The sequence below is a fragment of the Lithobates pipiens genome, unplaced genomic scaffold, assembly GCF_037356315.1.
Source record: "Lithobates pipiens isolate NorthernLeopardFrog02 unplaced genomic scaffold, aLitPip1_a1.2 Scaffold_13, whole genome shotgun sequence".
Taxonomy (NCBI): domain Eukaryota; kingdom Metazoa; phylum Chordata; class Amphibia; order Anura; family Ranidae; genus Lithobates; species Lithobates pipiens.
Genome location: NW_027507718.1, coordinates 33,817,967 through 33,834,886, shown reverse-complemented (window position 1 = coordinate 33,834,886; position 16,920 = coordinate 33,817,967). Strand labels below are relative to the sequence as shown.

At 43.6% G+C, this 16,920-nt stretch overlaps 1 protein-coding gene across 1 annotated transcript in view; it reads left to right on the top strand.

Annotated features, from left to right (window-relative positions):
- PGM5 (phosphoglucomutase 5) overlaps positions 1-16,920 on the top strand; it is a 186,399-nt gene that overhangs the window by 107,191 nt on the left and 62,288 nt on the right. The gene's annotated exons all lie outside the window — the stretch shown is intronic.

The following is a 16,920-nucleotide window of genomic DNA, read 5'->3' as shown; positions in this document are numbered from 1 at the left end:
AAAATTATTAATAAAAATGCCATAAAACTATTGCAATTTTTTTTTACCAAAAATATGTAGAAGAATAAGTATCGGCCTAAACTGAGGGAAAAAAATGTTTTTTTATATATTTTTGGGGGATATTTATTATAACAAAAAGTAACAATTTTGATGTTGATTCTTCTCTAATATATTTATCTCCTGTTTTCCCTTATTGTCCAGCATTATATCAGACTAAGCCCCTGTACACACGGTCAGAGATTTCGACAACCAAGTCTGTCGGATTTTGCCCGTCGGATTTTGTCCGTCGGATCTTGTCCGAAACTGTTGCATACACACGGTCGGACAAAGTTGTCGAAAAATCTGATCTTTCAGAACGTGATGATGTAATTTCGTTATGATGGGACTACATTCAGGCTAGTAACCAATAGCTTTGATGTAGGAATTTGATCTGAGCATGCGTGGCACTTGGTCTGATCAAAATTCGCTACACATGATCGGAGTATGTCCGATCGGCCCAGTTGGTCTGGAAATATTTCCAACAAGTTGGAAAATTGGGTCCGGCGGATATTCCGACGGAATCAGTCCGATGCATACCACACACAGTCGGATTATCCGACAACACGGTCCGATAGGACACATTCCGACGGATTCTCCGACTGTGTGTACAAGGGCTAAGACTGGTATGCAGGCCAGTCTTATCGCTGTGCGACTTATACCACAATCATAACGGTTATACCATAATCATTTCATATTGCTCAGTATACCCAGAAAAAAAGTTTACCACATTTTAATTTAGTTCTGGAAACTGTACTACAGTGAAACCAATGAGCAAACACAAATACAGTATGTGATCGCTAATCCCTTTAATTCAACTATAGTTCTTCTGCAGCTTCTGGAATGTGTTGAAGCAACAATTAATTGAATGGTCCATATGATTTAGCAACTTCCATTTATTTAAAGAGGTGTCCAATGCCTCAGAATGCACCAGGGACGATTCATCTGATATTTTTATATTCCTACCCATTCATTATGATATTTTAAAATGACAGTGTATAAGTCATGACATCTTTTATTTTTATTATTTAATAATCGAGAATTAATTTGACATTGATAAGGCTACAGCATTTGGTCAAAAGACATGGTTTGTCATCTTTTTACTGACTTTCTATTCAGCAGCACTTTTTGGAAAATTTCTTTCTGTTCAGCAGCCATATTTATTTTTTTGCAATCCTACATTGCGTAAGGGTCAAGATTGTTTTTTATTATGATAAATAGGGGATGAGTAGGGGATGGTTACCACACTGTCAAGTTTTCTTTTGTGCCATCAAGTATCCCATTGGGGAGATTTTCCTTAACATCCTGTACATTCTATACTAACAAGAACAGGTGTAACCAAAACAAGTGTCCCCATTGGAAGATTCCCCATCCATTATTGTTCTTGTGACAATTTTTTTGTTTTTTACCCTTACTGGGACCACTGTCTCAGTGACAGTATTAGTGAACACCAGGACAAATAGACAAGGGTAACAAGCCCTTAACATTATCAATAATTTAAAAAGTTTGGACATTAAATAGAATTTACAATAGAGGGGGTTTTTGGGACTTTGAATGAGGCGCATAATAACATGCATCTCCATCCCTATTCAAGTACATAGAGAAAGAGGGTCGGGACTTTAAATGAGGTGCCTATATTGTGGCTAATCGAAGGAGTCAAAATGAAACATGAACAAGTATTTATTTGCTTGCCATGATTGAGTAGGTACATGGCAGACAATACATGCAATAATGGCACATAATATAACAAATCATGTATCCAAAACATTTACATGTGAAAATACTTACATACTTATATGGTCTTTGGATTCAGGAAATGCTGTGGATTATAACTGTTATATTATAATGATTTTTTTTATTATTGAGGACAATATTATTGTATATTTTATTCATGCTTTTAACATGGATACATGATTTGTTATATTATGTGCCATTATTGCATGTATTGTCTGCCATGTACCTACTCAATCATGGCAAACAAATAAATACTTGTTCATGTTTCACTTTGACTCCTTCGATTAGCCACAATATAGACACCTAATTTAAAGTCCCGACCCTCTGTAACCACTTTCAGACCGGACCAATTTGCTGGTCAAAGACCAGACCACTTTTTGCGATTTGGCACTGCGTCGCTTTAACTGACAATTGCGCGGTCGTGCGACGTGGCTCCCAAACAAAATTGACGTCCTTTTTTTCCCACAAATAGAGCTTTCTTTTGGTGGTATTTGATCATCCCTGCGGTTTTTATTTTTTGCGCTATAAACAAAAATAGAGCGACAATTTTGAAAAAAACGCATTATTTTTTACTTTTTGTTATAATAAATATCCCCCAAAAATATATAAAAAAAATTTTTTTTCCCTCAGTTTAGGCCGATACGTATTCTTCTACATATTTTTGGTAAAAAAATCGCAATAAGCGATTATTGATTGGTTTGTGCAAAAGTTATAGCGTTTACAAAATAGGGATAGTTTTTTTTTGTAATTCCTTTATTTAATGCCAGAAAAAATAACAGGCGCATGGACAACTTCAATAAAACATACAGAATTCCAAAACATAAACCTTTCGGTAGCACCCGGGTGGGAGATATAGGGACCACCCCCAACATTAAGCTGAAACTAAACATAGAAGCATACCCGAACAGGGGGCTATAATACCCCTCTAAGACCTCTGAGACCAAATGAGCAATCTGACCCCACCCAGGTGAGCGGTGCAAAATAGGGATAGTTTTATAGCATTTTTATTATTATTTTTTTTGTTTACTAGTAATGGCGGCAATCAGCGATTTTTATTGTCACTGCGACATTGTGGGGGACCCATCGGACATTTTTGACACATTTTTGGGACCATTGTCATTTATACAGTAATCACTGCTATATAAATGCAGTGATTCCTGTGTAAATGACACTGGCAGTGAAGGGGTTAACCAGCGGGTGGCAGTGTAGGGGTTAAGTGTTCCTAGGGGCGTGTTACTAACTGTGGGGGGGTTGGGCTTTCATTTAGTGAACACTGATCTCTGCTCCAATCACATGGAGCAGAGATCAGCATCACTAGTTGCTAGGCAGAATGGAGAAATGTTGTTTACAACGGCACTTCTCCATTCGGCCGCTCCGTGAGACGATCGCGGGGATGCCCGCGGCGATCGAGTCTGTGGGTCCCGCGACCGGACTCACGGGGGTCCCAACCAGCGCGGGAGCGCGCCGCCGGCGGCGCGCTCCCGATGGCAGGGCGGCAAATTTAAAGGGACGTACATGTACGCCCATTTGCCTGCCCGTGCCATTCTGTCGACGTACATCGTCGTGCGCTGGTCGGCAAGTGGTTAAATAGAATTTAAGTCTAGGTTCACATCTATGTGGGCTGCACGTGATGAATTTTTCAGGCTTTGCATTTTTGAACCTGCTTTTTTGGTGTGCTTTTTGTGTTTTTTTTTCACTTTAACTACTTCAGCCCTGGAAGAATTTACCCCCTTCCTGACCAGAGCACTTTTTGAGATTCGGCACTGCGTCAATTTAACTGACAATTGTGCGGTTGTGCGACGTGGCTCCCAAACAAAATTGACATCCTTTTTTTCCCACAAATAGAGCTTTCTTTTGGTGGTATTTGATCACCCCTGTGGTTTTTATTTTTTGCGCTATTAACAAAAAATGCGTATATTTTGAAAAAAACACATTATTTTTTACATTTTGCTATAATAAATATCCCCCCAAAAATATATATATATATATATAAAAAAAATGTTCCCTCAGTTTAGGCCGATACATATTCTTCTACATATTTTTGGTAAAAAAAAATCACAATAAGCGGTTATTGATTGGTTTGCACAAAATAGAGGATAGCTTTATGGCATTTTTATTAATAATTTTTTTTTACAAGTAATGTTTCTTCGCTGACAGCTGAATGAGAAAAAAACATTGCCAGCAAATTAAATTGGGGAAAAATGGCGTGCGATCCCCCCTGACCCAAAGCACGTCCCCATGCTGAGGGCATGTAGCCTGGTTTGGTTCAGAAGAGGGGGGGGGGGCGCTTGCTCATCCTCTCCCTTTCCTGACCTGCCGGGCTGCATGCTCGGATAAGGGTCTGGTATGGATTTTGGAGGTACCCCACTGCTTTTTTTTTTTACATTCTGACGTGGGGTTCCCCTCAAAATCCATACCAAACACAAAGGGCCTGGTACGGCTGTTTTTTTCCTGATTTGTTTTTGCCGACAATGCTTTTTTTCAGGAAACAACAAACAAACGGAGACAAACAGCCGCGCTGCGGTAATGGGTATGATATGCTCGGTTGCTGCCGTCCCGAACTTTCACACCTCCCAGAGGGGGTTGTGAACTATGGCTGTTAAAAGAAATAAAGTGAGGGACTCAGACGCTAACCGTACTAGATATAGCTGTGAGCAAATATGTCCTTACTAAGTAAGGTAATCTATATTGCCACCAAAGTATTAGTATTCCATAGGTAGGAGAGAAAAAAAAACACATATAAGTGGCAAGGGACCAAGCGATGACAATTTAAAACAGAAACAAAAAAAGAAGAAAAGAAAAATAAGAGAAGGAGGGCGGCTAGTTTATAGAAACCGCTGCTAGGGTCCCTGTATTTAAATTATATGTTATTCCCAGGGCCTATAAAGATTATCTACTAGTCCCTTCCTTGATATATAGACCAGCTAATTATTTGTAGGTGTACTGTGTAATGTTAAAGGGCTCAAACTTAGTACACTATCACATTATAAGGCCATTAGCAATCAGCAGGAGTCTATATAACCCAGGCTCAAACAAAAACAATAGAGAAAAACAAAAGGTAGGAACAGGTTGGAAGTGACGATATCCGGCTATATGGATTATAGGGCACTATATCAAATCCAAAAGGAAATTCACTCCAGGTGAGTCTCCGGGTACCTTATACAAGAAATGTGTAAACACATAAAGGTGGTCCACAAACAGCCCTGTTTGTGGACCACCTTTATGTGTTTACACATTTCTTGTATAAGGTACCCGGAGACTCACCTGGAGTGAATTTCCTTTTGGATTTGATATAGTGCCCTATAATCCATATAGCCGGATATTGTCACTTCCAACCTGTTCCTACCTTTTGTTTTTCTCTATTGTTTTTGTTTGAGCCTGGACACTGCACATTTTTTAATATTAGCACAGTTTTTACTTGGTTGAAATTTTGCACTTTAGGCCCCCTAAAGTGCAAAATTTCAACCAAGTAAAAACTGTGCTAATATTAAAAAATGTGCAGTGTGTACAATAGTGCAAAAATATATATATGTGCAAATTAATAAACAAAAAAGAAGAAATCAGTTGATATATATATACACAATAAGAAATAATGCTGCATAAATATATGCTACTACCCAGGGGTATTAACAGATAAGAATAAACACACGAACCCTCAGGTTCAAAAAGTGCAAATAGTGCAAAAAAACAAAAAGATTTTTTAAAACGTGCAAAGAAATCAAAAACCTTGAAAGGCTCAGATTAAGTAAACTGTAACTCTTATATAAAGTCCTTGGACAATAAGTCCATTTGATGAAGTTAATTATATATATATATATTGGCTCTTTAATAGGTAAATCATAAGGTGACGTATGTGCTCAAACAGGCAAAACCGGTGACTTCTGTGCACACCCCCTCAGGTCCCCACTCACCGGATCCCTATGCCCACTAGGAGGCAGATGTGCGTTTATATCCTGACAACAGGAGCTCGTCAGGCCCAAAGAGTCCACCACTTGTTCCTCCTTTGATATATAGTGGATACTTCAATGGAGCTGGTACATGCAGGCCAGTGTGTGTCCTCAGGGAAATGAAAAAATATACCCTATAGTGTAGTAATGTGAGTTCACCAGTAAGGGCTTGTATTCAATAGTTTATTTTTATTAGGGCCGTTACAGTCAGCCAGAAAACATATAAACATAAAAATACATGTATAAAAACAGCTTCCACAGCTAGAAAAGATAACAAAAATCCTGAAAATAATAATAATAATAATAAAAACCCAATAAAAAACAAATTGGATTTGGTTTCATATTCATGCTTTGTAGCCCCTGCGAGGGCACACAAGGAGCAGATTGTAGTCTCTTGTTTATTCCTGCTTATTCTTTTCAATAAACATATTGAAACAGAAAAAACAAATTGGAATTAAAAAATACAGCAACAGTCCAGAATGGCTATAAATACTGGTCAAAGCCATAAAACACAGCTAATCAGGTTTGTAATGTAGTGCAGTAAGTGGGGGTCTCCAATGGATTAAGCCTAGGAACTCAAATCCGTATATTTAGCACTGCAGTGATACATAGATAGAAGACCCACCGCCCATGCTAATTGTACGAAAAGCCCAAGGCTATGGGTAAAAAGTTCCACGGTCTGTATGCCGGGTACGAGCGGAAAAAAGGCGTGCGTTCCAACTGCGTACCACTCAGCGGACCAGACCGGAAATGACGTGGTGTGCGTGGCGCCGTCGACGCCACGTGACGTGGGGTTCCCCTCAAAATCCAAACACAAAGGGCCTGGTACAGCTGTTTTTTTCCTGATTTGTTTTTGCCGACAATGCTTTTTTTCACATTCAGCAGTCAGTGTGTTCTGCTGATGACTCATCGGTTATTAAGGACACGGCGGCCAGCTATACCAGCTATACACAGTATATTAAAATGAGATAAAAAGGCAAAACGCATCAAAAAAGCAACAGTTGCATTTCTGGTGTGGCTCCATTGAAGTCTATTACATGCAAAACACAATCTGCTGCTGGAAAAAAAGTCCCAGACTCTTTTAGAAAACGCATCAGCTCAAAAACACATAGATGTGAACATGCACCATAGGAAACTATGTTAAATGGAATGTAGTGTGTTTCTGCACAACAGAAAACGCACAATAAAGTGCATAGGTGTGAACGTAGGGTTAAAGAGGAAGTAAACTCTCCCACTCTGATGCTTCTTTTCATTTAGTCCATTATAATAAGTAATTATCAGACTATAGCCACTGTAATCCAGCCCAAATCGCATACTACTTACTGTTTAAAGAAACTTTAAAAAACTTGTTTCCAGGGGTTAGACAGCTCCATCTTAAGTATTGTTTTCTGAGTCCACAGTGGAGTGTATTTCCGCCCTTACATTGAGCACTTCCTGTACTGTTAACCAAGTCTCCTTCTCACTCCAACGTTTCTATGGCAACCCTGCTTCCCTGTTCATAGCTTACTTGTTTATTTAATAGTATTTACTTGTGCCGATGTCTAATGTTTGCCTTTGTCAGACTTATCAGCTTCAGCTGATAAGACTGCAGTAATGGCCAAGTTTAGATTGTATGTGAGGTCACATGGTGTGTAGGAGGAAGCTCTGAGTGATTAGCAGAGTTCAGTGTTGTGCTGTAGGAAGTCCCATTAACAGAAAGATAAGACATAGAGAGTAGTGATGGACGAACTTCCGACGGGACGTTTCGCGAACGCGAAACGCGAACGGGCACAAACGTTCGCGAAAACGACCGTTCGCCGCGGGCTCCATTGACTTCAATGGGAGGCGAATTTCGCAAACCTTTAGGTCGAATTTGCGGCCACGGGGTAATTATTAGGGGGTAGCACGTAGTCCCACCACCTGGACAATAGCATAATACATGTATGAGGTGAATTTGGGATCGATAACTACAAGCATTTTTTTTTTATTTGGGAAATTGTTCTGACAATTCAGGACTATGGAGCTAATGAAGGCAATGGAGGAGAGGGAAGGTCAGGGACCAGGGTAGGCAAACAAGAGGGTGCAGGAGATACAGAGCACTGACAGCAGCACCGTAATACAGAGCACTGACATCAGCACCGTGACATACAGCGCTGACAGCAGCTCCGTGACATACAGCGCTGACAGCAGCTCCGTGACATACAGCGCTGACAGCAGCTCCGTGACATACAGCGCTGACAGCAGCTCCGTGACATACAGCGCTGACAGCAGCTCCGTGACATACAGCGCTGACAGCAGCACCGTGACATACAGCGCTGACAGCAGCTCCGTGACATACAGCGCTGACAGCAGCTTGACAGCAGCTCCGTGACATACAGCGCTGACAGCAGCTCCGTGACATACAGCACTGACAGCAGCTCCGTGACATACAGCGCTGACAGCAGCTCCGTGACATACAGCGCTGACAGCAGCACCGTGACATACAGCGCTGACAGCAGCTCCGTGACATACAGCGCTGACAGCAGCTCCGTGACATACAGCGCTGACAGCAGCTCCGTGACATACAGCACTGACAGCAGCTCCGTGACATACAGCGCTGACAGCAGCTCCGTGACATACAGCGCTGACAGCAGCACCGTGACATACAGCGCTGACAGCAGCTCCGTGACATACAGCGCTGACAGCAGCTCCGTGACATACAGCGCTGACAGCAGCTCCGTGACATACAGCGCTGACAGCAGCTCCGTGACATACAGCGCTGACAGCAGCTCCGTGACATACAGCGCTGACAGCAGCTCCGTGACATACAGCGCTGACAGCAGCACCGTAAGCAGCCCCAGGAGGAAGTCAGCACAGCACAGGGATGGTGTGATCCCCTCATAATAAGAACCCCCAGGAGGAAGTCAGCACAGCACAGGGATGGTGGGAGCCCCTCATAATAAGAACCCCCAGGAGGAAGTCAGCACAGCACAGGGATGGTGGGAGCCCCTCATAATAAGAACACCCAGGAGGAAGTCAGCACAGCACAGGGATGGTGGGAACCCCTCATAATAAGCAGCCCCAGTAGAAATATGACACCGCTCAACCTCTTCAAAGAGGAGGGTAGGGGCATATAGTACGGTGTGCTTTTTTGGGTCAGGGAAGTGAGCCAAATGAATTAAGAAGGTCTGTGTGCTTGATTCCAAAAATTGTTTATAGACATATACATGGTCTACTGATCACATGTGTTGAATTCCTCCGAGATCCATGCCTCATTCATTTTTAGAAATGTGAGGTAGTTAACACTGTCGTGAGCTAGGCGAGTACGCTTATCGGTCACAATCCCCCCTGCTGCGCTGAACGTCCTTTCGGACAGGACACTGGATGAGGGGCAAGCCAACAGTTCGATTGCAAATTGGGCAAGCTCTGGCCAGAGGTCAAGCCTGCCCACCCAGTAGTCTAGGGGTTCATCACTCCTCAGAGCGTCCACATCGGCCGTTAACCCAATGTAGTCGGACACCTGACGGTCTAGGCGTTCCCTGATGCTGGATCCGGATGACACCTGTCGATGGGTCGGCTGAAAGAATGACCTCATATCCGAAGTCACCAACACATCTTCAAACCGGCCTCTTCTTGCAGGCGCTGTTGGATTGGTACCCGCAAATCCTTCTCTGGGAGTGGGAATTGCTCCTCTGCCAGCGCACGCAAAAGCAGAATGCAGCATTTCTCGAAGCAAGGCCTGGAAGTGCTGCATTCTGACAGCCCTCTGCGACGGCGGTAACATTTCCGCCATTTTGTGTTTGTACCGGGGATCTAAGTACGTTGCCACCCAGTACTGGTCCTTGACCCTCATGCTTTTTATACGGGGGTCCCTATTAAAACACTGGAGCATGAAGGCCCCCATTTGCACTCAAGCGGAAGGTATGTGGTGGTGGTGGTGTTGTTGGTGGTAGTGTCTTTGGGGGTGCACATAGCAGAGAGTGAAGAAGAGGGTGCAGATCGAGAGGATGAGGAGGGTGCAGAAGAATAAGGCTGAGTGAGCCACTCAACCAAGTCTGGTGCGTCCTTTAAAGTAATTGAACGCACCTTCTGCAACTTCCCACTTTGGCTCAAGGCTGTTGCTCCTGCCCTACCCCTACCACCCCTGCGGAAGGGCCTGCCTCTTCCTCTGCCTGTCATTTTTTAAATCACCCTGTGACAAAACTCTTAGTCCCTATACCGCTGAAGGACTGCTGCAGTATAGGGCAGCGGTCAGCAGTAGTGCACGTCAACCCTATGTATTGTGGACCGATAGCGGTCCTTACAGAACAGCAGACTGTACTGCACTCAGGCCTATGTACCGTAGCACCCTATACCAAGTTACCAGTCCTTATAAAAACTTTTGTGGACCAAGCAGGTTGTGTGTTAGTGATTAGCAGACTGTACGTCAGTCCCTATACCAATGAAGGACTGCTGCAGTATAGGGCAGCGGTCAGCAGTAGTGCACGGCAACCCTATGTATTGTGGACCGATAGCGGTCCTTACAGAACAGCAGACTGTACTGCACTCAGGCCTATGTACCGTAGCACCCTATACCAAGTTACCAGTCCTTATAAGAACTTTTGTGGACCAAGCAGGTTGTGTGTTAGTGATTAGCAGACTGTACGTCAGTCCCTATACCAATGAAGGACTGCTGCAGTATAGGGCAGCGGTCAGCAGTAGTGCACGTCAACCCTATGTATTGTGGACCGATAGCGGTCCTTACAGAACAGCAGACTGTACTGCACTCAGGCCTATGTACCGTAGCACCCTATACCAAGTTACCAGTCCTTATAAAAACTTTTGTGGACCAAGCAGGTTGTGTGTTAGTGATTAGCAGACTGTACGTCAGTCCCTATACCAATGAAGGACTGCTGCAGTATAGGGCAGCGGTCAGCAGTAGTGCACGGCAACCCTATGTATTGTGGACCGATAGCGGTCCTTACAGAACAGCAGACTGTAACGCACTCAGGCCTATGTACCGTAGCACCCTATACCAAGTTACCAGTCCTTATAAGAACTTTTGTGGACCAAGCAGGTTGTGTGTTAGTGATTAGCAGACTGTACGTCAGTCCCTATACCAATGAAGGACTGCTGCAGTATAGGGCAGCGGTCAGCAGTAGTGCACGGCAACCCTATGTATTGTGGACCGATAGCGGTCCTTACAGAACAGCAGACTGTAACGCACTCAGGCCTATGTACCGTAGCACCCTATACCAAGTTACCAGTCCTTATAAGAACTTTTGTGGACCAAGCAGGTTGTGTGTTAGTGTTTAGCAGACTGTGCGTCAGTCCCTATACCGCTGAAGGACTGCTGCAGTATAGGGCAGCGGTCAGCAGTAGTGCACGGCAACCCTATGTATTGTGGACCGATAGCGGTCCTTACAGAACAGCAGACTGTAACGCACTCAGGCCTATGTACCGTAGCACCCTATACCAAGTTACCAGTCCTTATAAGAACTTTTGTGGACCAAGCAGGTTGTGTGTTAGTGTTTAGCAGACTGTGCGTCAGTCCCTATACCGCTGAAGGACTGCTGCAGTATAGGGCAGCGGTCAGCAGTAGTGCACGGCAACCCTATGTATTGTGGACCGATAGCGGTCCTTACAGAACAGCAGACTGTAACGCACTCAGGCCTATGTACCGTAGCACCCTATACCAAGTTACCAGTCCTTATAAGAACTTTTGTGGACCAAGCAGGTTGTGTGTTAGTGTTTAGCAGACTGTGCGTCAGTCCCTATACCGCTGAAGGACTGCTGCAGTATAGGGCAGCGGTCAGCAGTAGTGCACGGCAACCCTATGTATTGTGGACCGATAGCGGTCCTTACAGAACAGCAGACTGTAACGCACTCAGGCCTATGTACCGTAGCACCCTATACCAAGTTACCAGTCCTTATAAGAACTTTTGTGGACCAAGCAGGTTGTGTGTTAGTGATTAGCAGACTGTACGTCAGTCCCTATACCAATGAAGGACTGCTGCAGTATAGGGCAGCGGTCAGCAGTAGTGCACGGCAACCCTATGTATTGTGGACCGATAGCGGTCCTTACAGAACAGCAGACTGTAACGCACTCAGGCCTATGTACCGTAGCACCCTATACCAAGTTACCAGTCCTTATAAGAACTTTTGTGGACCAAGCAGGTTGTGTGTTAGTGATTAGCAGACTGTACGTCAGTCCCTATACCAATGAAGGACTGCTGCAGTATAGGGCAGCGGTCAGCAGTAGTGCACGGCAACCCTATGTATTGTGGACCGATAGCGGTCCTTACAGAACAGCAGACTGTAACGCACTCAGGCCTATGTACCGTAGCACCCTATACCAAGTTACCAGTCCTTATAAGAACTTTTGTGGACCAAGCAGGTTGTGTATTAGTGTTTAGCAGACTGTGCGTCAGTCCCTATACCGCTGAAGGACTGCTGCAGTATAGGGCAGCGGTCAGCAGTAGTGCACGGCAACCCTATGTATTGTGGACCGATAGCAGTCCTTACAGAACAGCAGACTGTACTGCACTCAGGCCTATGTACCGTAGCACCCTATACCAAGTTACCAGTCCTTATAAGAACTTTTGTGGACCAAGCAGGTTGTGTGTTAGTGTTTAGCAGACTGTGCGTCAGTCCCTATACCGCTGAAGGACTGCTGCAGTATAGGGCAGCGGTCAGCAGTAGTGCACGTCAACCCTATGTATTGTGGACCGATAGCGGTCCTTACAGAACAGCAGACTGTAACGCACTCAGGCCTATGTACCGTAGCACCCTATACCAAGTTACCAGTCCTTATAAGAACTTTTGTGGACCAAGCAGGTTGTGTATTAGTGTTTAGCAGACTGTGCGTCAGTCCCTATACCGCTGAAGGACTGCTGCAGTATAGGGCAGCGGTCAGCAGTAGTGCACGGCAACCCTATCTATTGTGGACCGATAGCGGTCCTTACAGAACAGCAGACTGTACCGCACCCAAGCCTATGTACCGTAGCACCCTAGACAGACCAAGTTACCAGTCCTGATAAAGAGCTTTGTGGAACAAGTGAGTTGTGAATGATTAGCAGACTGCAGCAGAAGGGCAGCAGTCAAGTATAATATTCTTTCTATATTTGGAAGAAAGAATATTATACGTGTACAAGCCTATTACCGTACCACTGATACCAGTCCTGAAAAGAACCTTTGTGGAACTAATAGTAACAGCAAGTCTTTAAAATTATCCTCACTGCCTGACACACTGCTTCCTGCCTGTCCCTATACAAATTGGCAAAAAAGAGTAGGCTGGAACGATTAGCTGGAACAGCTCTTTTGTGGACCTGATAGTAACAGCTAATGATGATGATGATGATGATGATGAAGAAAGACTAATCTGGCTGAGCTGTCCCTAAAATAGCAGCATACAGCGCTCTGTCCCTTTATCTAAACTGACAAAAGAAACTCAGGCTGCTGACCTAACACCTATACCAGTCCTGAAAAGAACTTTTGTGTACCAAATAGCTAGCGTTTTCTCTGTCCCTACTCCACACAGGATCCTTTCCCTACAGTGACAGAAGAAAGAATGTAAAATGGCCACCGGATCGGGTGTATTTATAGGTTAGGGGGAATGTCCAAGTGTCCATGAGCTGTCATGTCTCAATTGGTTGTCCTGTAACACATGATAAACGTGTCACGAAAGGTTAAAGTTCTTGTATACATTAAACACGTAAGTCCGCCGGGGCGAACGACGGAAAAAGGCGTTCGAACCCGCGGACGGCGAAAGTCGGAAATTCGCCGCGAAACGACCGCCGGGCGAACCGTTCGGCCATCACTAATAGAGAGTGTGCCGTAAATCAGGGGAGATCTGGGCATGCTCAGTGACTTCATTCTACAGAACAACAAGGATTACAACATTACTAAGCAAGTAAGGAGATATCTGCAAGCAGTGTTCATTAGGGTTTTTTATGCTGATTTACATGGGACAAAGTTGTGGTGGAGAGTTTACAACCACTTTAAGGTGCGTTATCAGTGGCACTGATGGGCGGCACTGGGGTGCAGCACCTGAGGCAGATTTTGGGTGGCACTGTGGGTGGCACTGCTGGGTGGCACTGTGGGTGGCACTGTGGGCACTGCTGGGTGGCACTGTGGGCACTGCTGGGTGGCACTGTGGGCACTATGGGCACTGCTGGGTGGCACTGACAGGGGGGCACTTACTTTATTTCAGGATGGCACTGCGGGTGGCAGGTGGGCACTGGCAGGGGGCAGGTGTCCTTTTACATTGCTGGCCGTGATCGGGACTGATGTCCCGAACACGGCCGCCGGCGATCGGCTTTTTTTTTTTCTCCTCGCGCTGTCAGCGCGAGGAGGAATACTAGCCGATTACCGGCTCCGTTTTATCACATGATCAGCTGTCATTGGCTGACAGCTGATCACGTGATAAGGGGTCGGGATCGACCCCTTACACGGATCGGTGATCAGGCGAGTCTCACGGACTCGCCGATCACAGAGCGCGCCGCGCGCGCCCCTCAGGGGGCGCGCAGGCCGCTCGTAACCGGGACTACGTCAATAGACGTAGTCCCGAAAATGTGGGTCCGCGCTATTGCCGTCATTTTGCAATAGCGCGGATCCCAAGTGGTTAAGGTGCGTTATCAGTGGCACATTATATGGTCATCAGGCCCTAGGCCTAGAGCTTACGGAGCCTGAACCGCAATCAATGTTTTCCACATCTTTAAATAGATACTCCCACGTTATATATTTATTGAATATCTACAGTAGCTCCCAGCTATAATCAGGGTCAAGAGCCTCCATACATCCTGGTAATATTCCTTTTTTGCTTTTACTTCCCTGGTAGATTGTTAGGTCCCTGTATTCAACTTTAGTTAGAGCTAAAGAAAATCCCTGAGTATGACCTGTGCATGGCAGCTGCTACAAGTTTATATAGCAACCCTCTGCGATGACAGACATAACAGGTCCTTAAAAGTTGTCACTGCAGCAGTCCAGACATCTCTACAATGGGTTAACTAAGGTGTTGCTTTGCAGACTGTAAAGTGTTCTGGACATTGGAGCCTTATTAATATAACACTTCTCAAAAGAAACTCTATAGATAAAAGCTGCACCACTCTCACATATAGGAATTGCACGTGTATAGATTTTTGGTCAAATTATAATATAACCCAGATCATCTCTAAAGTGCCAGTAGTATTATGTAATTAGACCCATGAGAACTATTATATATAATTGCATCTAACAATATATTTGGCAATACTGTTCTTGTAAACAAAAGTACTAATAAAGTGGTGTTTCAAAATCAATTGGTTTTACAGCTGACATAGTATTAAAAGACAGATGTTTTTATAATACAAAACAATATTACGGGGATGTTTTGTAGCTTTTAGCTCTTAAGAGAATTGTGTTCCAGGTCAGATCTATTTATGGAAGGTGCTGAATGTTACTGTGTTATAACAAACTGTTTCATTGCATTGACATTATGTACCTGACAATGCCCAAGGCTTCAATCACATGAGACTATGTGTATTTTCTGCATGGAATGCAGGTTTATGCTGGCAGACATTCCTTAAGTGCTCGTGTTTAGAAGCGTGCATTGCTTTTAATGGCTTATGCATGCATGCGTGTGTGCGTTTACTAGCAGTTTCATACGTTCACACATGTTACTGTACATACAAGCATAATATGGGCAGATTTGTGCGGCTCAGGGTGGAGCTGTGCCCTACTTTTTTGTGAGTGGCTAAACATGGCGCGTGTTTTCACATGTAAATGCAGCTGTGTGTATTGTGTGTATATATATATATATATATATATATATATATATATATATATATATATATATATATATATATATATACACACTATTATATTTTATATTATATACTACAGTGCTGCATTTAGACACAGACAATACTATATGATGTGTGCAGCTAAACCCAGCATTTTTTTTTCTGCTTGTGTGATTGAACCCCTATGCAGTGATTGATTTCTAAAATATGCCTAGCATTAATGTCATCTGCATTTGCCTATCAATGACAGTGAGATTGTATTGTTTAGATAATTGTTTTAGGTAAATATGTAAAGGAATGTGCAAAGTAAACAATTTTCTTATTTCCTATATGTGAGAGTGGTGCAGCTTTTATCTATAGAGTTTCTTTTGAGAAGTGTTATATTAATAAGGCTCCAATGTCCAGAACACTTTACAGTCTGCAAAGCAACACCTTAGTTAACCCATTGTAGAAATGTCTGGACTGCTGCAGTGACAACTTTTAAGGACCTGTTATGTCTGTCATCACAGAGGGTTGCTATATAAACTTGTAGCAGCTGCCATGCACAGGTCACACTCAGTGATTTTCTTTAGCTCTAACTAAAGTTGAATACAGGGACCTAACAATCTACCAGGGAAGTAAAAGCAAAAAAAGGAATATTTCCTTCCCCTGCCCCCAATACTTTTAAGAAATACATTACCAGGATGTATGGAGAGCGGCTTTTGACCCCGATTATAGCTGGGAGCTAGATATTCAATAAATATCTAATGTGGGAGTATCTATTTAAAGTAGTGGAAAACGTTAGTTGCGGTTCAGGCTCCATAAGCTCTAGGCCTAGGGCCTGATGACTATATAATGTGCCACTGATAACGCACCTTAAAGTGGTTGTAAACTCTCCACCACAACTTTGTCCCATGTAAATCAGCATAAAAAACCCAAATGAACACTGCTTGCAGATATCTCCTTACTTGCTTAGTATTGTTGTAATCCTTGTTGTTCTGTAGAATGAAGTCACTGAGCATGCCCAGATCTCCCCTGATTTACGGCACACTCTATATGTCTTTCTGTTAACAGGACTTCCTACAGCACAACACTGAACTCTGCTAATCACTCAGAGCTTCCTCCTACACACCATGTGAGCTCAAACAGCTGTGATTAAATTAATTAAATTATTATATCCACATGCCAAAAATTCAACTATATACTACAAATAATAAATACGATGTTGTTGAGTCCACAATCTTTCTGTAGAGGAGATCTCCCCATCACTTTTCCAAGGGGCAGCAAAAATGTGTGAACAAGCCTATAACCATGTATCGACAGCATTGCATGTGTTCTAAACTCTGCATCAAATGTGCTCCAAGTTTATTATCCATGTTTATATAGGAATACCTAATCATTTCATACAGGATGCTTGTCAGTTTTTATTGCTGTCTGTGTCCCCATTAGGGATATTCACCCTTTCTAAATGTCGTATTTACCATTATAATTGAAAGTGAAAGTAT